This window comes from Agelaius phoeniceus, chromosome 2 (assembly GCF_051311805.1).
Source record: "Agelaius phoeniceus isolate bAgePho1 chromosome 2, bAgePho1.hap1, whole genome shotgun sequence".
NCBI classification, from domain to species: domain Eukaryota; kingdom Metazoa; phylum Chordata; class Aves; order Passeriformes; family Icteridae; genus Agelaius; species Agelaius phoeniceus.
Window position 1 is genome coordinate 22,993,702 of NC_135266.1, and position 24,479 is coordinate 23,018,180.

Sequence of the window (24,479 nt, forward strand, 5' to 3'; positions counted from 1 at the left end):
CTTGTCCACACCCAGCCTATTGATAAGGAGGAAATGTTGGAGAGACAGCCCTGATGCTGCTGAGCACTGCCCAGCAATTACAAAAACACTGGTATTTTATTAGCTCCTTTCTGGCTATTAATGCAAAGCACAGCACTATGAGGGCTGCTGTGAGGAATATTATCTCAGCCAGACCAAATACAACTGCTTATTCAATGTTCTCCCTTTTAAACTCTCTCAAATTTTAACTCAAAAAGTTTTAAAACACTTACAATTGTATGAAAATTACAATCCTTTGATCATATTTAGGAGAGACTCCAGTCTATTACAAAGCCTGTGTTTTCATATGTGGGTGGATGTCTTTTTGTGTGGGTCAAGAAGTTCAGCAGGCTGGAAAGGCTAAACCATTGACAAATTTGGATTCATAGACATAGGTTTTTCTGGAATACTGACAAGAAAAGAGGAAACATGAAAAAATATAAAAACAGCCCTCCCTAAAAAGATAGAAAATAGTAATAATATAGAGATACCACAGGCAGGATATGCAGGAAACCCAGCTTGATACCAATTACTTGAATTACTTGTGCCACAATCTTCAACCTACTCATCTTGAATGCTGAAGAAAATTTCTGTGTATATATAGTTAATACAACTATAAATTCAACCAAATCTGAATATCTTTAGTTATTTAATTCCTAACTAAATCAGAAAAAGTTTTCAATTTAACTACTTTTTTTTTTCTTTACCAAAAATAAATTCTTCTTTTGACAGGATATAGGTTTGAAAAAATGATTTCATTTGTTTGATTGTCTTTATCTTTGATTAAAGGAATTTGGAATCTCTTGGTTGTAGTTTTGTTTGTTTCCTTGCTTGGGATCAGTTTTTTGGGTTTTTTAGGGGTTTTTGATTTTGGTTGGTTTTGTTAGTGTGTTTGGTTTGGGTTTTTTTGGTTTTGGTTTTTAGGGTTTTTTCTTTTTTGTTTGGTTTTGGTTTGTTTGCTTGTGTATTTGATTTTGTTTGGTTTTTTTAGGAGAAATTATTAAAAGATAGAAACCCACATGGCCTTTAGAGAAATTCATGTGCAGTCTGATTTGAGCAGGTAACTGAAGAGGGAGAGAAGAGAAAAAAAATGTATTTCTTCCTTTTTTCCTAGCTTTTCTCCCTAAGGAGAACTGTGGTCACAACACTGTATCCTGAGCTAGCAGTCAGAGATATGCTGCCAGTATTAAGTAACAGTGATCTAATTCAGTCTAGTCCCAGAATCTCACAAATTACAAACATCTGAACTACTTCCAGAAGCCAGGAAAGTAATTTGCCAAATTTTGCTAATTCTTTTCTCTGCTGAGAACAAGGTGACCAACACAGCCAAAATATCAGCCCATGGCAAAGACTTATTTAGTTTCTTCTGTTAGTCTAAGGAATTACAGTCCAAAGATTTTTTCTTACATGGAAGTCTGTTATAAAATAATGTCTTACTGTTGTGCACAGCCACAAGGAGCTTAAAGAAATACCCCAATACTGCTGAAGTTAAATGTTAAAGATATCTGACAGGGAACAATTATTCCTACACTTCTTGCCATTTATCAATCTTACTTTCATGTAATATCAAATTTTACTGCAATTTATTTAAAGTAGTCAAAATTAGGTGGATGCAATTGTATATTGATTTTCTTACCATTTCACATTTTTCTATTTCACATTCCTATTTCACATTCCTTTTCATTGTGTTAAGACAGGGTATTTGCTTCTTCAAGGCCATTTTCCTGACACCAGGTATTCAGTTCACAGAATGACAATACTCAAAATGATGTGAGCCAGATGCTACAAAATCAAGATGATGCTGTGTATTTTTCTAGGATTCTGTATTCTATGCAGAAGTCGATCTCTATCTTAATAACCTTCCAGGATTTCTGCTAAGCCTCAAATCCCTTCTCAATAAGGGTGCTTATACAAAACCTCAGCAGTCACTTTAGTGTTTGAGCTTAGAGCGTACAAAACCTTATGTGCAAATCCATGTACAGTTTTTACTGCCATTCATTGGCTTTCTTTCCCTGGCACCATTATCTCTAAAATAAAGTGTCTGAATTGTTTTCTGTTTACATCTCCCAGACCAAGACAGCCTGTTTCACACACAAAGCTGGCTGAATACCACAGGAGTCACTTAGCAGTAGCAGAATGGCCTGATTTGGATCTTTGCCTGCCTTGAGACATTTAATTTAATTTCATCATTTGCATTTTTCACCAGACAGTATTGTAAGAAACAGATCATCAAAGGGAATGTTATCATGTTGAAATTAAAGAACTCAAATGCCTGTTGAGTTTTTTTAAATACAGATATAAGGATTTGTATTGAATGCATGTTATAAGTAGCGTGCATTCCAAAAAATCATATATTTAAAGAGAGATAAATAAGATTGGATAAAAAGAGAAAAAGAGATGTATTACATCATTACATCATTCCTGTATTATTACAGCTTAATTATATAAACATGAAAAAATATGTATTTTATTTCCATAATTTTAACATTTAATTTTTTCTCTGTCTTTATGCAGCAGTTGTTACAGTTATACTTTTTAATTTAGAGCCTTTTACAGTTAACTCTCCAGTACTTTTCATCAATAATAGAAGCAGCTTTAAAAAAGATACTATGCTGTTTTGGAAAATATCATGCTGAGACAGCACAGTGTATTGACCTATTGTTAAAGGTAGAATTGAAAGCTGTGTTTTAGGTTTGCTGATTAATCTCCCTCCGCTCCATAAACCTGACAGGTGTGTTTGGAGGTTGATGTGAATTCCCATTGATGCTTTTGGATAACCAAAGGTATGACGTCTTCCAAATTTTTCGTTCTATGGGACTCAGGATTAGATAAGGCATCCTCAGAAAAGCCAAATGTCAAGGTAAATTGTCTCCTCTTTCCTATGTGATTTCAGCATCCTTAAATCATCTTCTAGCTCAGCAGGATTGTGAAACCATTGTGAAAGCCTATTATTCATTCTGTGAAAGCCTTTTTCCTCTAACTGTGTGCTCTCAACCCGAACTGTTCTTATTATACTTTTTTATTTTACGTTGTGCACCTGTCTGGTGCATAAAATTATCATCCATCCTGACATTACTGATACCTTTTAAACATTTTATGTTTCCATTAAGGCATAACAGCTTACATTTTGTCCCTTGAGTAGTATCAATACAGATTATGTTGAATTTCTAATCTGAAATTATCCTTGAATTCTTGAAGAAACACAAAAGAGGAAAATATTTTGCACCCACATCTCAGTGCTATAGGGGTTAGTTTTCCATCATCATCATCATCATCATCATCATCATCGAAAAATTTAGGAAAGGGAGATCTTGCTTTCTGGGTTATCTGCAAATGCAGCAGGCCTGGGGGCCAATAGGCTTCCCCTTGTTAGTTGGTGTATTATCTGTCTGTCAGAATCCCTGGGAGATCTTCTTTGATAATATTTTAGAGTGACCAATTTGACAAGTCTGGCAAGGTACCAGATGCACAAACAGCATGTCTACACTGTAAGTCTGGTCATAATAGCAATCCCAGATGCACAAATACTGTGAGTTGCATTATAAGTCTGGGAGCATTTAATAAGCTATCAGATGCACAAACAGTTTGATTTATTGATTGTGGTGACAGAATAAGGTTCAGAAATTACTGTTGATAGGTACATTGGTATCAGAAAGCATAGACAATAATATTCCTATGAAATAAAGGTAGATTATTTATTCCACTGGGATATTTTCATTGGTATTAACTCTTTAGTTTAAATATCATTCCCTGACCATGTTTCCCAAAATATTCTGCAAATGCACAAAGAGATCAACCTGCTGAACAGCAGGTGCAAGAACAGGCAACAAGTAGAGGAAACAGAAGACATACCATACACTAACATATTTTTTTTATGTCCTACCATATTTACCTAGCTATAGTCTGGTGGAGGTCACCTCAGAGATCAATATTTTTCAGAGTCCTTTAAATTGTTTAGAATCTCTTACATAGCTTAAATAGCGTACAATACTTTTATTACTTGAATAGATGATTATCTTTACTGTATATTATTACTTAATTTGCTAAGCTTTAATAAATCAAAGTCAAAAAACATGAAACTTTTAAATACAGGACACAAAAAAGGAAAAATATTAAAACATGTACAGCCATATGTCTGTAAGGTAGTTGCTGTATGTCAGATAAGTATAAAATCTCTAACTATCGGTGGTGACTGTGTAGTCCACACAGCAAATAGAGTCTGGAAATGGCTCATATCTTCTAAAAATAGCTATATAGGGCTCAATTAATTTGGCAAAGCTGAATCTGTATAACACTTGAGACAGAAGCTGAATATGTGGCAACATGATCAAGTTTGAGGCAACCTAGAAAAAGAATATATGGTGAATGTGAATGGGACTTAAAAGACACTGTCAGTCTTACCTGTTTAACACCGTCAGGGTACAGCAGGGCATCCTCAGGATCTTTAAAATTCTGCTTTGGGAACTTAAACTCAGATATCTACCAGAATCTCAGGAGTATTCAGATGTTGAAAGTAAGCACCTAATATGAAAGGGAGGTGCTTTAATGTCACTGAAATTTTTTGTTCCTCTGTGGATCAAAATCTTCAAGTCTAATCTTAGACATTCTGAGCTCAGAAAAACTGAACTTAGCCAATTGATCGATGAAAGACATGGCAGAAAAGTAACAAAAGCTATTTTACAGATTGCATGGAGTGATAATAGAGTAATTGAACAAGGTGAAAAATAGCATCACTTCTGTAGATATAATATGCACCAAGTGAAAATAGAAATTGTGAATTGTGTTGGTTTTTGAATGATTTCTAATCTGACTGGAGGAAGAGAAAAAGAGTTATCTTCCTTGAAAAAAGAAAAAGGAATTTATTGGACTGATGACTAAAGTCCATTGCCAATATTTGCTTAAAATTTCAGAAAAAAATTAGCCGCAAAACTGTTTTAATGACATTTACCTCTGATCTGACTTATGGTATATAAATCAGAAATAATAAATACACTAGAATTCACTATAAATGAGAAAACTGAGTCAACTGGGATCAAAATTCTGGTCAATGTATTTTATAATGTTTTACTTCTCTCCTCTGCATATTGCTTAGTATCAACTTACAATCATATATATTTAAGTCAAAATTGGCACATATAAAATATGTTGAATAGCAACTAAGATATGGTTAATTTTTTAAGGATTACCTCAAATCCCTGTTAACTTTATGTAGTACATGAAATAATTTTAAACGCTGCAGTCTACTATTTATGCTAAATAATATAGTGCTTAAATTCCAAGAAAAATTGTCTCTTACACTGTAGGTGCAATAATATTGTTTTACTGCTGTGAGTAACTTATAAACAAAATAGATGAAGGAAGAGAGGACACCCAGATGCAACAGAAAAACAGAAGAAATTATGTTATTTTTCTGAGTTTTTGTCTTCTAGGCTACATTAAAAAGAAAAAAAAATTATATCAGGAAAAAAAGTTAGTGACACTAAATAGGAATTGACAATAGGAAGGGAAGAAGAAGTCATGAAAAAGAGGGAATTAAAGGATAAATTTAAAAGTATTGATGAATATAGTAAAAGAACATATTAATGTGGTAGTGAAACAAGAACAGCATTTTCTGGAACTTCAGAAATGAATCATAGAATACTTCACTGTGGTTTCATTCACTGGTCTGATTTATATGCATTGCTAAAGCTACCAATTTTTTAATTAGTATTTATCTTCAGACTGAGATGCATAAGTTTACAAAAGAGGTGTTTGCACCTGCATATCATCATGTTATTTAATTGTATAATCACAGATGTCTGGTGCCATTTCACATGCCCAGGTTTGTATGCGATTTTGAAATGTGACAGATAGGTTGCACACTTAATAGGTTAAGTTCCTGATTACAAAATATTTGTTTTGTTTGTTTACCAGTGTGAATTTCATCAGATCTGTCATAGAATTGTAGAATCATAGGATAATGTAATCATAGAACTATGCAATCTTTTAGGTTGGAAGAGATCTTTAAAGTCATCTAGTCCCAACCGCAGGGCCATGGCCAAGGACATGTTTTACTAAATCAGGTTGCTCAGAATCCCATCAAACCTGTCCTGGAACACTTCCGGGAATTAACACTTCCAAAACTTTTCTGGGTGACCTTTTCGAGTCCAATCTAAACCTACTCTCTTTAGATTTCAAACAATTTCCCCTTTTCTGAGCATGCCAGGCCTTTGTACAAAGTCTCTATCAATCTTTTTACAAGCCTCCTTTATGCATTAGAAAGCCACAGTAAGGTATCTCTGGAGCCTTCTCTTGCCCAGACTGAACATCTCGACTCCCTCAGCCATTTTGCACAGGAGAGTTCTCCCAGCCCTATGATCATTTTCATAGTCCCCTTCTGGAGCTGCTTTGACAGGTCCACGTGTTTCTTTTGCTGTGGAAGTCCAGAGCTGGATGAAGTATTACAGCTGTGTTCTCACAGGAACAAAATGAGAAAAGGACAATCATAGTTGGAAATTGCCCATATGCTTGTGCAGGACTTCATATTTGGTCTTGCTGGACTTTGTGCAATTTTCATGGTTCCAGTCCTCAGGGCTGTCAAGACCTTTCCACATGATGTCCCTTCCCTTGAGCAAACCAACTGCACTGATTAGCTGGGTGTCTGCCATAGGCAAACTTGCTGAGGGTGCTCAATCCCACTGTCTGTGTCATTCCACTAAGTGGGGTGAATGCATTGGAAACATTCAATCGTTTTGACCATGCCTCTATTACCAGGTTACAAAACGTCAGTTTAGGTGCATTAGTTTAGCTATAATCTTTTACAAATAGTGAAGAGTTTAATTAGATGTAGACTGCTGGGTTTTTTTTGTGGTTTTCTAAGTTGTTAAGGATGATATATTGTCAGTAATGTGAAGAAATAGTGAAGCATCATTAACTATTATTTAATCAAAACTCACTGTACTCTGTCCAGTCTTTTTCATTCTTCAGAACTCAGCAAAATTTTAATAATAATCTGAATTTTCTGCCATTTATCAGTCATGTAATCCTGGCTTTCCTGAAGTCTATTTGAATTCATATTTTCTAAAATGCTTTATATTTATTTATTCATTAATTCTAATAAATAACTGAATCAATCCAGGAATAAAAGGGCTTTTTGATTACTTTTGTGTTTTAATGTCAGCCTCAATTAATCTGCTGATTAGCTATTGTGAGCTTAATTTTTTAAGTAACATGATAAAGCACTGAGGTATATAGCTGGTCATTCACATAAATTTTATAGTGAAAGACATATATTTTAACTTATATTTTTAGTAAAGACTGTTTAGTTCAAAAAAATAAAGAACTTCTAAAAGAAGGATTCAACATATAAAAAATCAAACCCTAGCATTCATCTTTTCATTTATGACAAAATCCCCAAAACTAAACAACAAAACAAACAACAGGCTGAAAACACAACCCCTATCATTAACAATAGTTTTGTCAATTACTTATTTGTAATTAGCCTGGTTGCACTGCACTGTAATTAGTATAATGATCTGCACTACTAAACTTGCCAAACAAACTCCCTCTTCATCATCTGTTACCTCCAACGATTTCCAAAAAGTTTACATGGAATATCAGTAGGCGTATTTTTAGCAGCTGAAACCAGATTTTCATACTTTTCTTTTTTACTGAGTAGTATTTTACAAGAAAATTATTCATACCAGATAGAAAAATAGAGTGATTAAAAATGTTTAAACAATTTGTATGGTGTCTGTTGTACAAAGAAATACATCTGAGTAGCAATTTTATGCTTTTTAAAATTCTGCTGACATTGAGGTTCATGGGATTTCTTGGCTAAGACCAGAAGAAAATGGATATACAAAGATTGCAGGATATCACTGAATTGTTATGCACTTAAAAAGCTTTTCATTGCAGTATGTAAACCCAGAAATATTCCCTCACATGGAGTTTGATATTGAAAAAAAGCAATATCAGGCATTGCATTCTTGTATAAAATTTTACTGATAAAATCTGAATGAGTTTTCCATATATTTAAAAGCTCAGACACTTCAAGTAAATTTATAAAGAGGGGGTTGGTGGGTTGGTTTTGTTTTGATTTTATTTGTTTCATTCCATGGAGTCAGCAACACTGAAAGTATTCACACTGCCAAGTCCACCACTAAACTATGTTCCTAAGAACCATATCTCCACCTGTTTTAAATATCTCCAGGGATGGTCACTCAACCATCTGCATGAGCCCTCTGTTTGACAATCTTTTTGATGAAGAAATTTTCCCTAATATCCAATCTAAACCTCTGATGCAAGTTGATGCCATTTATACTGGTCAGTTTTAACCTGAGAGAAGAGACTGATCCCCACCTTGCTACACTCTTCTGTCAGGTAGTTGTAGAGAGTACACAGATCTCCCCTGAGCCTCTTTTTCTTCAAGCTAAACAGTCCTACCTGTCTCAGTTGCTCCTCACTAGACTTACACTCCAGACTATCTCTGATGTCTTTCTCTGGACATGCTCCAGCACCTCAACAACTTTCTTGAAGTGAGGGGCCCAGAATTGAACATGAGACTTGAGGTGCAGCCTCACCTGTGCTGAGTACAAGGGGACAGTTGCTGTCTTTACGTCCACTCTGTTTCTGATACAGGCCAGGAGGCCATTGGCTTTCTTGGCCACCTGAGCACACACACTGGCTCAAGTTCAGGTGGCTACTGACTAACACCCACAAGGCTCTTTATACTGGGCAACTTTCCAGCCACTTTTCCCCCAGCTTTTAGCACTCCATGTGGTTGTGAGCTACGTGCAGGACCTTTCACTTTACCTTGCTGAAACTCATGCAATTGGTCTCTGCCCATCAATCTAGTCTGTCCAGATCCCTTTGCAGAGACTTCCTCCAATCAAACACAACAACATTCCCACCCAAACTGTTGCCATCTTCAAATTAAAGGTTCATTTGATTCTCTCATCTAGGTTATTGGTAAAGATGTTAAACGAGTCTGGTCCCAATACTGAGCCCTGAGGAACACCACTGGTGACTATCTGTCAACTGAATTTAACTCCATTTACCACCACTCTGGGCCCAGCAGTTCAGAGAGTTTTTTAACCAGGGAAGAATCCACCTCTCCATGCCATGGGCAGCCAGTTTCTCCTGGAGAATTTTGTGGAAAGTGGTGACTAAGACTTTTCTGCAGTCAAGGTAGACTGTGGTATCCAGTGTGGTATTCAAGTGGTATTCAAGATGATCTGCTCCCATAACCTTCCCCAGAGGTCAGACTAAGAGGCATGTTTGCTAGATACTCCTTCTAGAACTTACTGCAGATGCATCTCACATTTGTTAACCTCCAGACCACCAGGATCTCCCTGGTCAACCAGGACTGATGATAAATGATGGAAGGTGGTTCATTGAGTTCTTCCACCAGCTCCATCAGTAACCTTGGGTGGATCCCCTCTGGTCCCATAAGCCTGTGTCTGTCCAAAAGGTATAGAAAGTAACTGATCATTTTCCCTTGGATTATGGGGGCTTCCTTCTGTTCCCCATTCCTGTCATCCAATTCAGGGGGCTGGGTAACACAAAAACAATTGATCTTACTACTAAAGACTGAGGCAAAGAAGAAATTAAGTACTTCTATCTAGGGAAAACCCTATCCTTTGTCTTTATGTTTCTGACAGCATCTAATGAAGACTGGAGATTGTCCATAATCCTCCTTTATTGTTAATACACTTAGAGAAATAATTTTATTGTCTTTCATGGCAGTACTTAGATTGAGTTCTAGTTGAGCTTTGCCTCTTCTAATTATGTCCTGGCATGGCCTCACCTTATGGTACGCCTGAGTGGTGTCCCCTTCTTCCAAAGTTCATAAAGTCTCCTTTTTCCTGAGCTTGAACAAAATGTGTTCAGATAGACAGGTATTTCCTAATGGTTTGTATTTTGTCAGTCTCCTGCTGCTGCTGCTGCTGTATTTAGGATAATTTTATTCTGCATGCTAGATTTAGGAGGAATATATATTTATATGGGGTTTTTTTAGAACGTGTTGAGCATATAATTTTACTAGGAGATAGGCATGCAGGAAAATGTAGAAATTATATCACCTTCTGATGTAATTGCTGTTTCTTGACCTTTCTTCAGGTATTTTGACACCAAGAACTTTGGCGCTAGCTGGTTTTTTTTTTGTTTTGTTTTGTGTTGTTTTTATAGTATTACTTTCATGCTTAAATTCTTCACTTTAAATGTGATCTGTACATTTACTCAAAATATGGATAGCAAGATTATTTGTTCATGAATAAAATTCTAGACACACGCTGTATCTGCAGATTAGCAGTAAATTAAGAAAGATTTGTTTACCCTTAAGGTGTAATGAAAAAGCAATGGAGATGCCTAAATATCATTGACTACTGACATGTAAGGTGGTGCAGGACACACAGCAAAAGCCTAGGGCAGGAGAGTAAGATACAGGACTGTGCAACACTGGGATATTTTTCTAGAGCAGCAGCTCAGGGCCAGGTAGGATATCCCAGAGTATCCTGTCACTTTTTGCTTAGTCCCCTCAATTCCTTTCCCAGACTGTTTGTGGTTTAGAGGCAGTAGGTTTCTTGCTTTATTTGAACACTGAGAGTCCAAGGTGGTTTGAAAAAAATATGGGTATATTATATTCCTGCTTCCCAACTTGTGAGCCTTTGCTAGCAGTTACCAGTAAACAGGTATAAATGAGTTTATAATGCCCCAGTTGGCAACACCTGACCCTTCAGATGGCTGTATAATATGCTTTCAAATAATCCCCGAAGGGCTATGGTTTGAAAGGGAGTTTACCATGGCCTGAGAGCAACTTGTGATTTATACATTTCTCTGGAACAGGATTTACAAGGAAATTGGATATCATTATGAAGCAGCTGTTTTTACCAGGTGACCTGGGTCAGAGTGGCTTCAGAGTGTTAATGATTATGTTTGGCTGTCTCAAGTAAATTGCTTGTGAATGACTTTGTGGGGCAAATTGCTTTAAAATAGATACTCTTGATAGCATGCTGCAAGTTGTTAGCATGTTTGCTGACCACAAATCATACAAGGAGTTTAATATAATTCCTGAGTGAACACAAGCAAATAATAAAGGCAAAGCTACAAAACACAAAAATCGTTCTATTTTTTAGGGGAAAATGCTATCAATTGTCATGACACTACCTTTGAGTATTAGACTACTTTATAGTCCAATGTCTAAATAAAAAAAGTGAACATATGATAACCTCTTCTGATACAGCAGTCAAAAAATATAATCAGAGTATTTTTCTTTATGTTAAAGTTTTCATTTCTGACAAGAGTGTCATATTTCCAAATATGTAACTGTTATCAGAAAGCATTTTTAAGCATAAAAATTCTAGACTTACACAAAGCAGATGGGATTATTTTGGTTTAACAGGAATAATTATTTCTATTCTGTTTCTTCTAAAATGACATCTAAAATCCTTCTCAGTATTTCATTTTTGCATAACCAGATAGACACAGTTCCTGCAACTCAGTAGAAATTCCAGTGTTCTAACTTTCAAGTCACTGTTGCTTTTATGAGAGGGGTGGAACTTGAAATCACCAGGGCATCAGACACTGGATTTCCATGGGAGCTCACCATTTTGCAGCATTACTGTTTCTTCAGTTATTTCTGAATTCTTGAACTTACATGCATTTATACATTGGATGCTTCCTTGAATTAAGATTTGGAAACTAAAATGCCAGAAAGATACAATGAAAATACTGTATATTATGTATTTTATACTCATACTGTGGCTTTGGCTAAATTGGGATTTTCAACTGCAAATTTTTCAGCATTTACTCACTAAGACAGAATCTAAATTAAACTGAAACAAAACAGTTGCTTTAATTTAATCTATTCTCTATTCTATTATCTAATCAGGAAAATGCAGCTTTATGTTGCACTGACAGACCTATTTCCAGGAAAATTTATGGAACTCTCTGTTTTCAATATTGGGCCAGAGTTTTGTGTGCCTGATATTATTAGCATGCTTGCCAACAAATCCTGCTGAAACCTTCTGCCACAAACAAAATGAGATCTTACTTTGTCCCCAATAGTTGGTTCCAAATTCTACTTATTTCATTTTTATACTTACAAATCATAGTAGGTTCCAATAAGTGAATAAATGGTTTTACTTTCTTCAACCTTTGCCTCATAAAAGTAAGTCTAAACTGTATTATGTGAAAAATTGCTTGAGCTGACCTTGCTGCAGTTATTGTTAATTCAACAGGTTACAAAAATTCCCATAGAGAATATAAGGGCTTGAATTAAATTTCTTCAAAAAACAAGTTTCTATCAGGCCCCCAAAAGGTTGTAGTTGAGGCATTGCCTAAAGGATTTAAGGTAAATTCACCTTCAACCAAGCATTACTATCTAAATTGCTAATTGCTATTCCTTTTATCATGTATTCTTTCCTTTGCTTACCTTTTCTTCAGTCACACTTCTCTCTCAAGGTATGTGGGTCTCTCTTTACTAGTATTGTCATTTCTAAATAAATACTCCAAATAATAATTTCAAATGTCTTCTTCGATAATTATGCCCCTCTTCACAATGTACATGTCATACAACTCAAAAGGAAAAGCATGCATCAATCAGAGCCACACTCTGCAAACTCTCATATTCAGGTCCAACAAAGTGGTTGTCTTCATCTCTGTTTTCGACAGCGGGCAGGAGGCAGTGCTTCGTACAGAACGGTCACCACCATCCTTCAGGAGGGGTCTCCTTTATTCTTTATTAAAGAAGTTTTCAAGCCAAAGCTTGTTTTGATTTCCATAGCATTTATTCTGTCATGGGAGAGTAGAAAATGGTTTCATATTATTTATATTCTTGTTTGGTCATATTTCTTAGCAGTTGTTGCAAAGAAGCAAGAGAACACATTATGGTATATGCTGTTCTTCTTTTCAACCTTTGCTTCAGTAGGAGGGCAGTACAGAGTCTAAAAAATTAATTGCATGTAACACAGTTTTCAAAATCACAGGCAAGTAAATTTTGGCAATAGCTTGCAAAGATATGGAGCAAAGAGAATATAAAATATTCTTCTTTGGCTCTATTTCTGTGCTTTCCTAAAGAACATTTGGGCTGTATAAAGCCTCCTTTATCTCACAAGGGGACAATGCACTGTTACCCTAATATCACAAATAAAATTTGATTATATATTTTTTTATCATTCAAAATTATAGTCTTTCCATTTATTGAATCTAAAATCACACATCATCACTGAAGAGGTTTTCAATTTTTTTATTTGAACATTTGCACTCTTTAAACACCATATATTTTTACACTTTCCATGTTACTTCCCGTGCTACTGAAAAAGAATGGTTCATATTATGTCTATATTCTAAACTATGAAGAATGAAATAATATACTGTTACAGAATATTAAATTGCATATACAATTTTTTTCACTATTTTTAATGGGACTAGTTCCAAAAGTAAAAGAAGATATTGTTGGCCTTTAGTGACAAAATATTTTCAATGTGAAAGATATAAACATCTACTTGTAATAAGCTTCCTCGCAGGACAATACAGAACCCTTCATCTCATGCATGAATGGCAGCCAAAAGACGGTCACTGACCTGTGCATCTCTCATTCACAGGTCTGCTCTGAAGGCACACTATCAGTAAGTCTTGTCCAAAGTTTAATAATCACACTCCTGTCCAGTGTATATCTTTTTTCTATCTGTAGTTGACTGTGAACTGATAGAAATGTAAGAAAATATGTTACTGGTGAATGTGTAGTCCAAATAATTTATGCAATGCAGTCCCTTATTTTTCCTTTTTTTTTTCTGTCTTCAAATGTGATTTAGAATACATCCAATCCAGAGTTTGGTTGGTTGTTGGTTTGGGAGAAACAGGGCACAGTGGAAAGGAATATGTTTAAATAACAATGTTTTGATTACTTGGAAATTCTTAAATTCTTCAATTTTTGTATCATCCACTAAATCATGTGCCATATTCAGTAGCTATGCATGAAACAAATTTGTCTATTTTCATATATGAAGGCAGAATGGCACGAATGGATAAGAATTGCTATCCAATTTGTTTTGGAACACTGAGTGTCATTCTTTGTTGGAGAATTTTTCTTAGACACATTTAGCTATTAGGTCATACAGTTAATAAGAGTATATTTGTTAAAAATAGGTTTATGATTGTCACAACTCTGCTAAGAGATATTAAATGTCACAACTCTCCTAAGAGATATAAAATGTCACAACTCTCCTAAGAGAGTTGTGATATTTTATTTAAGTCAGGGATTTCCACTGACAAAAGTAATGCAAGGGATCATTTTTACTAAGACAATATCTCAAGTTAATTAAATAATTTCTTATCCATTAGACTCACAAGGAAGAGGGTGCTCTTATTGATGAAGAACAGTCTGCTTTTAAAATAGCAGTTGAGCAAGACATTTATTATCAGAGATAATAACACATTCTTTTGTGAACGCTTTAAACTCAAAAATTACCTAAATTCAACAAGAATGAGTAGTACAAAAAGTATTAGTGTAAAAATGTATGCCAAATCATCACCTTAGATATACAGTATTAGTCTAAATATTTTATTGCTCAATGAAACAGGTTGTAATTAACCTAAAGTTGATTTTGGTCAGAGATAATGAATACAATAATTTCTTAAGAAAAAAACCCAACAAAACTTAATCAGTACTTAGATGTTCAAAGTATTCATGAGATCTTATGAAAAAATTGGCAGTATTAAAATGTTGTCAGTCTTTCTCAGTCTGTCTTATTATTTCTGAATCTTTTAATATATGTATATATTATGAAAATTCAATGTCACACAATGTCTATTGTCATCCATTGCTAAAGGCAAAATACTTGATAGATGTAGCTGTCACATAACTGCATAAAATCACACAAAAGTACAAAGAATTTAGTTGTGTCTTTGGCTTTTTTTTCTCCTTTTTTATTTTCTTTTTAACTAACTGTCAATAATTTAGACTTTTACAGGGTCAAAGACAATTAAGATACACTTTCCATGAACTTTCATTTTAGGAAGGAAAGACTGTCAAGAAAAAGAGCACTTTATATATCTTTTTGATCAAAAATCAGGTTTTTTGCCAACTGAGCCAAATTGTCCATCTGCTTGTACCTTGAATTAATTTGGAATCCTTTATTTATGAAAGCACAAGCTGTTGCTATTGGAAGTGTGGCATTGTCACATACTTTTCATTTCAACTTCACAGAAGATTCAAGCAGGAGGAAAAGGTGGGCTAAAACGTCTAAATTTCTTCATCATTATCACCATCAAAATTTATCCACACAGATCTCTATGAGCTGCAGATGTATATAGGTAAATGATACAGGACAATATAAATCATGCAAATGAGATTTTGCTTCCCATGGGAATATAGTAGAAAAAAATTGGAAAGGCACTGGTGGTGAAGCAATAGATTCCTTCTTTTCTTGCCATTATATACATTAATAGGCAATTTTTTACAGGAATTTCCTCTGGTATAAAGATCAAGATCTTGCTTAGATTTTCATGGGGAGGTTGGCCTAGTGATACCTGGGATAAAACAGTCTTAAATTGGTCTTTCTATCATCATCCTGTCAATTATGGCACTTAAGCCTCTGTCTGCCTCCCTATGGATTTTAATACCTCTTAACTATTAACATGTAAAGAGACTTCTTAATCAAAATGCTTTCATGAAGATTGCAAAATCCATTATTTGATTATTTGATTAGTTAAGAAGGAAGGTTGACGAAATACAATGACAAAGTTTCAAAAGTGATGAAGGTATTTTCCATTTTTATTTCTTAGCTTCAGAAATCTTGAGGTGCCTTTTAAAGTTTTAATTCAAGCTTAGAATTAGACTGCAATATTTTTCACATGGACATTGCATATTTATCACAACTTTTCTTTGTTGCATCACAATTCTATGTCAATTTTTGCAGTTGCCTCCACCCTGTTTGTCATATGACTTATTGTCAATCAGCCCAGAGAGTTATAAAAAACAGGAAATGGAGAGACTTAAGGAATAATATCAATCTTGAGTTATTTGTGCTTAATAAAATCTTGATTATTTCAAGATCTTGATGCATTTGGATCCAGAGATCCAAATTAATGGTTTCAGCCTAATATCTGTACTCTGCAACACAAAAGAGAAACATGGAATCCACCCAATGGTTTATTGGTCACATCACTCCAGCCTAACATTTTGACCTTTTTATCCTGTTAACTGTTGCTGCTTGCATTGCTATTACATTCTCTTCTCCACATTGTGTTATAAGTCTGAAAAACTGCTAAGAGTTCATCTGTACTTCTTTGTTTCTTCCCCGCACATATCTAAACTGTTTTTTGTAGCCCAATTATCTCTGCTTTGTCTTCCCATCAGACAGCAAAACCATCTAGTAGGTTAGACATGGTCACGGTGTCATTTGTCTAGGAGGTGCTTTTGGATAGGCTTTAAACCACAATATCACCATATAATTTTAAATTAAGTAAAAAGATGTCTTATTTTCTCTGATCATCCATTTTAAATTCCCGTTTTCTCTTTTGAAAATCTACCAGGAAAACTAAGACCCAACATTTTTGGCAACTGTCACCTATATTTATTGCTTTCTTTTCTGGCCTCTGATTCATACTCTTTGACCTATAAAAGAGGTTTAAACTATTTTTTTTTAAAACTACACACATAATGAATGTATCTGCTCTTTTAATGAAGTGCTGCCACATATTTTGTCATTTGAAAAGGAGAGATTTACTCAAAGCCTTAGTATTTGACTAGTATTTCAGCACCCTAGGAATGCTCTGACCCTCGTGCCTGACAAGTCTTTCAGCATCCCATTTTGAGAACTCTTCACTGAGGAGTTTACTGGATCTAAGGTTGGTTTGGCTTGTTTGGAGTCACAGCCAGCAGAGATACCCCCTCCTGAGTCTCCACACCTTTACCCAGTGTCACTGACTGCCAGTGTCCTTGAAGGACTCACATTAAGAGTTTCCAGAATAACACTTTATTAATAAAATGGTGATAGGTTAAGGTTTGAGGATTGCTGATGATATATCTGACTGCAAAAATGTATTCAAATCACTATGCTAATTCAAAGCAATATACTAACAAGCTGTAATCCCTAAGAAAAGCTAGCTTGAGGTAATCATTCAGCATGGATAGAGTACAGTTCTTGCCCAGTAGATGTCCCCAGAGGGGAGAAGACAGGTTCAGCCCATTGACTGATACCACAATTTACTCCAAAGTCTTCCTTGACTTCTCCCCATTCTCAACTCACTTTTATACTACTTTTTTTACATTTAGGCAGTGCTTAAGTGACTTTATTCACACCTCTTACTCAGTGAGGGTGTTACATACCTTGAGGGTGGCTATCTCAGCATAGTACCTGAGACAGCCTTGGAGTGGGGACATTTATCAGTCCATGCAGAGGTATTTTGCTGCAGTTGATTTTGACAGAGCCTGCCCCCAGTGTCTCCACTGCTTAGGCTGTACTGTGTGTGGAAGGTTGGCTATGCTGGCCACCGTTCATCCAGGGAAGAATAACTGTATTTTCCCCTATAATTTCTGTCCTGTTATCTTTTAAACCACAGTCAATATCCCACACGCTCTCACTTACTTCAGTAAGATAAGTGTAGCAACAGGTGTCATTAGCAACAATATCTTTAGTGTAGAAGCCTTGAAGAAAACCCTTATATAAAAACACCAACAGAGTATACATATTTAGCTACACCATGTTAATGTTGTTACTGCTTCATTTTAAACCTGTAACATCTGATCTTTATACTGCAAAATGTAACAGATTCTTTAAAGAACAGCATTGTTTTTAAAGATGCAAATGTGTTTACAGGTGTTTTTAGATAACTTATCAAAATGAAATAAATAAAAATATTTATCTCTGTGTGACTCACATACCTATTTACAGTAATTGACTGGATTTCAATGAAATAACACCTGATGTAGTTATAACTGGACTAACTTGGATCCCAATTTCTTAGTTTGGTGAAGGTGGGATGGACCTCAGCACAGGCCATTTTGGTCTTTTTCTTGCAGAATGTAGTGCTGCTGAGGCTGGATTCTAAACAGAAACAAAATTTCCCACTGTTTTTTCACATGAGATGTCAAACTAAGTGAAGAAATTAAAAAAAAAAAAAAAGGGAAAAGAAAAAATCAAAATACAAATTTCTCCCAATCTGTAACTCAACATCATTCCAGACATGTAGGGCCATAAGGTGTTGGTGGGCAAATGTGTACAAGTTCAGGTCAGGTGCAGAGACTTATATATGAATTCTACTCTAGTTATGTTTGAGCCTAGATCACAAATAATAAAATCACTGTGGGGGTTTAGCCAGATTTTAATAAGGTGTTATTTACATATATTTACTTGAATTTTGGTTGCTGAGGAGCACAAGTAGGTGCAGTTTGTCCACAACATGACGAAAGCATAACATTTTCTTTTTTCCCATGACTTAATTTTTTATTTCAAATAAAATACTATGAAGTGTTTCTATAAAACAGAATCCCCTTAGTCTCTGTCTATAAAATTTGGGATTGTGTGTCCTTAAGTCTTCTAAGAAACAAATTCTATGATATCTTGCTATATAATTTCTTTAGCCCTTTTATTTGATCACACTGTCCCAAAAAAGGAAGTCTAAATATCTTGTAGTGCTATTCTGCCTGTAAGGACTAGAGGAGCACTCAGTTTATTTTCTTTTTGCCTGGAGAATATTTCAAACTTCTGTCTAATCAAATGCTGTGTGCACATATTTTGAAGTGTAGACAAAATTGAGCTCATTGTCCTAATTTCAAATACATTAAGATACAGCAGTGATGACCAAGGAAGTTGCTAGCTGCACAGTTTTGTAGATTTCTGCTGTTAAGATGTGTAAACAGTACCTGAAATAAAGTTTTTAATTATGATTGGTTTTCATTTAGCCAATGTAAGCCAATACACAAAAAAATACTTCATTAGCTTTGTGAAGAAAAAAACCCCCAATTTTTTAATCATTAAATGTTAGACTGAAATACTATCTCAAGGCCTCAGCCTTTAATAGAGGAGACAGAGATGACTTGTGTACAAATGTTATGGTAATTGGAATGTTAGTAGATGCATTACAAAGGCAAGAAATTACAATTTAATGGGCTTTTACTACTCTTTTACTATATTTTAATGGAAAAATTGTGTTTGTGGAAACAGAATAAAATTAAATATGTTTCAGAAATACTTTCATAATTTAAACTTGTACTTAATGTATGAATTTAAAAGGCATTTAGGGAAAAATCCAATTAGAGCCATAAGAATCTAGAAATTATTTACCTATCTTGTATAGTGAAATAAAGAATTTTCTGCCAGTATCCAAAACATACAATGAAATGCATTTTCTGAGCAGAAAAGCTCCAACTGCAAATTCTGCCTTTCATCAAGATAAATGGAGACCATGGATTCATCTGATCAGATTAGTATATATATAAAATATAGATTCCTATATTTGAACTTGTCATGTAAGTAAATTAAGCCAGCTTTACCACAGATAATTCTGAATTGCATGAATGTAAATTCTGAATGTTCACTTGAGACATCTGTAGTGCTCTTGGTCTGTGCACTCACTAAAGCAGTGATGTTGAAAATTGTTTAATGTAATTAAAGAGAGCATCTTAATTCACAAAGTCATCTAGCCTTTTTTTTGGGCACTAATATTTAAACAGCACAATTCAGCACTTGAATATGACAAAGGATTTTGTGGGCATTTTCTTTTATAGTGATATTGTCTCTAGTAGGTTCTTTTGTGTTTGTTTGTTTGGTTTTTTTTTCCCTTTCTATTTATAAGACAGTCGGCACTGGAAGTGTTCCTTCAGGAAACAAACAACCCTAGGAGTTAATCATCTCCCTTTAAACTGAAAAAATGAGCAAAACAAGGCAAGTTAAATAGAAACAGATTAGGACAATAGCATCTATTACAACAGAAAATCTTGTTGAATCATCTCTTTGCTCTTCTTCACACTCAAATGAAAGAGAAAATTAAGACCATCAGTGTATCAGTATGTTTTAAAAATGTTACAAGTACAATGTATTACAATCAAATGTAATTGAAAAATACAGTTTCTTTATGTATAATTGCATTTTAAATATATTTAATTTCAAATATATAATTTTTTAAAGTTAAATAACTAAATATTTGAATATGTATTTATAGAATTATTAAATATTACTACATTGCTATATTAAATATAAAATAAAATACTTAGACCTATTATATATGTATGTCATAGATTATTTATAACTATATTTGATATATACTGTTTATAAATTAAATTGTATGAAAGGAGTTTGTCTGGGGATGCACTAATTTGTACTGATTTTGTTTTTCTTTGGAGGTTTTTTGGTTTGGCAGGTTTTTTTTCTGTATTAAACTGTCTTTATTTCCATCCATGACTCTTTTACTCTTTTACTCTTTTACTCTTCTGATTCTGTTCTCCGTTCCTGGAGTTGGGTGAGAGCAAGCAGGTGTGTGGTGCTTAGCTGATGACCACAACACCAATATATCCTTAAGACAGTTTCCTATGAAAGCATTGTCAGAAAGAAATGACTAAGTTTTGCAAAGTAAAACCCAGAAAACTCTTTTTCCTCCAGGGGAAAAGCTAAGTAATGAGCACATGAGTTGCCCATTACCATATGTGTTATCTTACTGTTTCCACAATACACACTGTTGGTGGAGTTGTGTATTTTAAGTTGCTAAATCTTTTTTACAGTACTTTGCCTCCAGATTACTGATTCAAATGCAGCACTTTACCATGCAAAGTGGTAATGAGTTGTCATCACCTGACACCTCTTCAATAACATATGTGGAACAAGGTAAGACTAATCACTACCATCTCTTTCACTGGAAATAATTTCCTATAAATTTCTAGCATACATGAGGGATTGGAAATATGCTGACCTTGCTTACCTTATTGAAAGTTTTTGGATTTTTCATTCTGATTTTCAGATGGAAGGACAACTTAATTCACCTTAATGACTAGAGTGTTTTTGATTTAATGATGGGGAAAAAACCCTAAAGCTGAGAAGGAAAATGTCAATGAGTCTGAAATAATTTTGGTTCAGTACAGTGTGGATGTTTATGATTAGAAGTGTTTTATGATTCTTCAGCCCCTCACAAGAAATGTCAGCTTTGCAGAATTTTTTGGGTTTCCACACAAAATAAGTTACTTTTAACTTTTCTTTTGGAAACTACCCTGCTTGGTAGCATATTTGTGGACTATTATACGTCTGCATTTGTCTATATAACAACTTATTGCATGTACTAAAGAGCAGACTTCCTTCACACTGGGTATAAATACCACAAGGTCTTCTCTGTAGACAGAATGGATTGCAATTACATTGCTACATACAGAGTTAGTCAATGTTATCTCTTTATTCAACTATGTTACTTCAAGGCTGTCCACAGATACATGTATCTTTGGTCATCAAAGACAATTTTTGCAGGGTAAGGCATAAGCCCCACATCATCAGTACTAATCTATTTTCAGGCAGATGAAACATCTCCAAATATTTGAGTTCTCATATGCTTAGTGGAGATTTACTCAATAGCACTGAAGGAAGTTAGATGGAAATGCTGGTCAGGGTTTGATCCAGCATGGGTGCCACCCACAAGCCATGTGTCAGGATAGCTGTTGCTGAGAATTAATTTGGCATTATTTCTTTATTAATTTTAATTAAAAAAATAGGTTGCATCAAACGAGGGTTTATTAATCCCTTAACATAGATTTTCAATTCTATACCTATTCTAACCAATCCACTGCCCCAAAATGTTGTGATAACATTTGAACTGCATTGTATTTTCTGGGCAGAAGGCACTAAATGTTTTCAGAGCCATGAATCAACTGTCAGGTTTCAGTGCCATGTCTGCTTCTGTGAAAAATTGGTGTTACATAAGGCTCTCCCTTGTGATAAGGTTCACCTCACTTTGTAGTCTCTAAATGTTAAAGGTTTTATATTTTTTAACAATGTGGAAGTTTTGACACATGAATTATCAAAAGAAGAAAAAAGCTTATCAGACATGTCCCTAGTATTAATATAGGACTGATTTATTTTACAAAACATAACCTTCTAGCATGAATTTAGATTCCACAAAGTATCTGAACCCTCCTGTGGGCCTGGCAGGTATGACAGGGGATTTCAAGGAGAGTTGCACAGCTACAGAATGACAGCTGAAGTAGAATATTAGATTATAATAAATGTTGATTGGAAGGGACTTCTGGAGGTCATCAAGTCTGACACTAACCTCAAAGTACAGCTATTGTCAAAACTGAATGAAAGCAGACACAGCTTCTGTGGCTATTCTAAATTAGTTTGGTTTTTTTTCCTCATGACGGGTTTGAACTTCTTAGACATAGTTTGTCACTATTATCTCTTATATTTTGTCTAGCTGGAAGAGAGATAATTCTTCATCCTGCAGGAAGGAGTCAACAGTCATTGAAGTTCATTGCTTACTACTCATAGCACCAGCTCCATATCCTAGATCCTGAACTTTTGCAAGTGAACAGCTGCAGATACTACAGATGGAGCATTTTTACTGCTGCCAACAATTCTAATTTTCTTTTTCCTGGGAGCTTTTGCCTTCCTATGGTCCTTAGATAGCCTTAGCCATGCTAGCTCATCTACAGGCAGTGGATGATAAGCCTTCTTTCTGCAGGTTCTCAAAAGGTTTTCAAACTCTTACCATTCCTCATGAAGCAAAGTCCATATCTGCCTTTCGGCATTTCACCTCATCTAATCTGGATGAATTATAGTCCAAGATTTTTGAAAGATACTAAACTAAAAATTCCGGTATGATATCCAGATTAAGACATACTTTTTTCAAAATTTTCAGTGCCTTTTTTTCTATTGAGATTCCCACTTGCAAACTTTTCCTTTGAGTCATGCACCAAAATCATACAACACTTTAGGCAGATATTTTAGGAATTAGAATGCTTATTGTTAGTAATGAAAGTTCTATACTGAAGCCTAGGATTCAAGCACAGAATTACAAGAATCTGAGACTCCCTTCCCAAATACTGTAAGAGGGTTCCAAAAGCAATTATAACCCCCAAGATGGTTTTGGTTATTTTTTTGTGTGTCATATTTTGCATCATTGATCAATACCTCCATCTTTTCATTTTTCTGTGTAGCACTAGATACTGCTTTCTAAATAAGGCTTTCTATGAGCAAGGCAAAGAATTGCAATGACTATTCTGAAACTTGAAAATATTAGCTTGATGCCTCAGGGACATCACATTGAACTAGTTCTCATTAGTTGCAGGACTGCCAGCAATCGAGCAGCTTTGTGAATGTTAGCCAACAATAGCAGTGAGTTCTGCCAGGTAATGTGACAAATCAAGTTGTATTTTTATAAGTAGTTTTGGCTCCTTACAAAGATTTAGGAACTGTACAGATCCCCATCAACCTACACATAAAAATATGGAACTTTATGACCTTTATCTAAATTACTCTGAAATGGAAAGGTGTTTTTTTTTTAGTTTTGATTTGGTTGGGTTATTTTCTTTTAAATTTATGTTTTTGGTTTATTTAGTGATTTCCTGAAAAACAAAACAGAACAACTTCCTTTATGTCAATCCTATGTCCTATTTATACTGTTCTAGATTATCTCTATGACATTTGGATTCTTTCCAGATTGAGGGCAGAAAGCAGGACATTGTGTATTTCTATATTTTGAATTATATTCTAGATATGTTCACAGTCAAATAAGTCAATGGTTGAGAAACTTATTTTCAAAATCATTGACTCCAAGTACGATGTTCAAACACTAATAACCAATCTCTTTAGTTGTCCTAGACAGCTGTTTTTGGGAAAATTTGTTCTATATATGTCCTATATATGTAGGTTTTTAATTTAAAGACATTCTAGGTATTTTATTGATAAGAAAGAGGACACATCCTTCAGAACTGATGAATTACTCAGTATTTTTGTTCTCTTGTCACAATGAGTGAAGATTTATGTGGACATGTGACTATCTTGTGCCACTCTTTTACCCTGACCAGGTAGAAAATGACTTTTGCTGTAAGGAGTTCAGTTTTCATGCTTGATGGATTGGACTTCTCCAATGGAAGCTATGTCTGGTTATGAGCTTCTCAAGGTAAGAGTCAGACTCTGCCCTTGAAAACCATTTTCAGTACAACAAAACCTTTCTATACTAACTAGAAATTGAAGCAGAACTTTGTCAGAAAGCACTCAAACCACTCATTAGTGGATGCAAAGGTGAAGAAGAAAAATAAAAACCTCTATAATGAGCAGGAAAAAATTTAGTCACTCTTGTCACTGAGCTATCAGAACAGAAGAATGATACTAAATGAAAATAGTGTTTTAAATTATGTATAATATGAGGAACAAGAACAGGATAAAAATACATTCTGAAATCAAAATTAAAGAAATTGATACACAATTAAGCCAAATACTGAAGCAGTAGAAAAGAAAATTTTCTCTACAAAAATAATGAAAAAATACATTTCATAA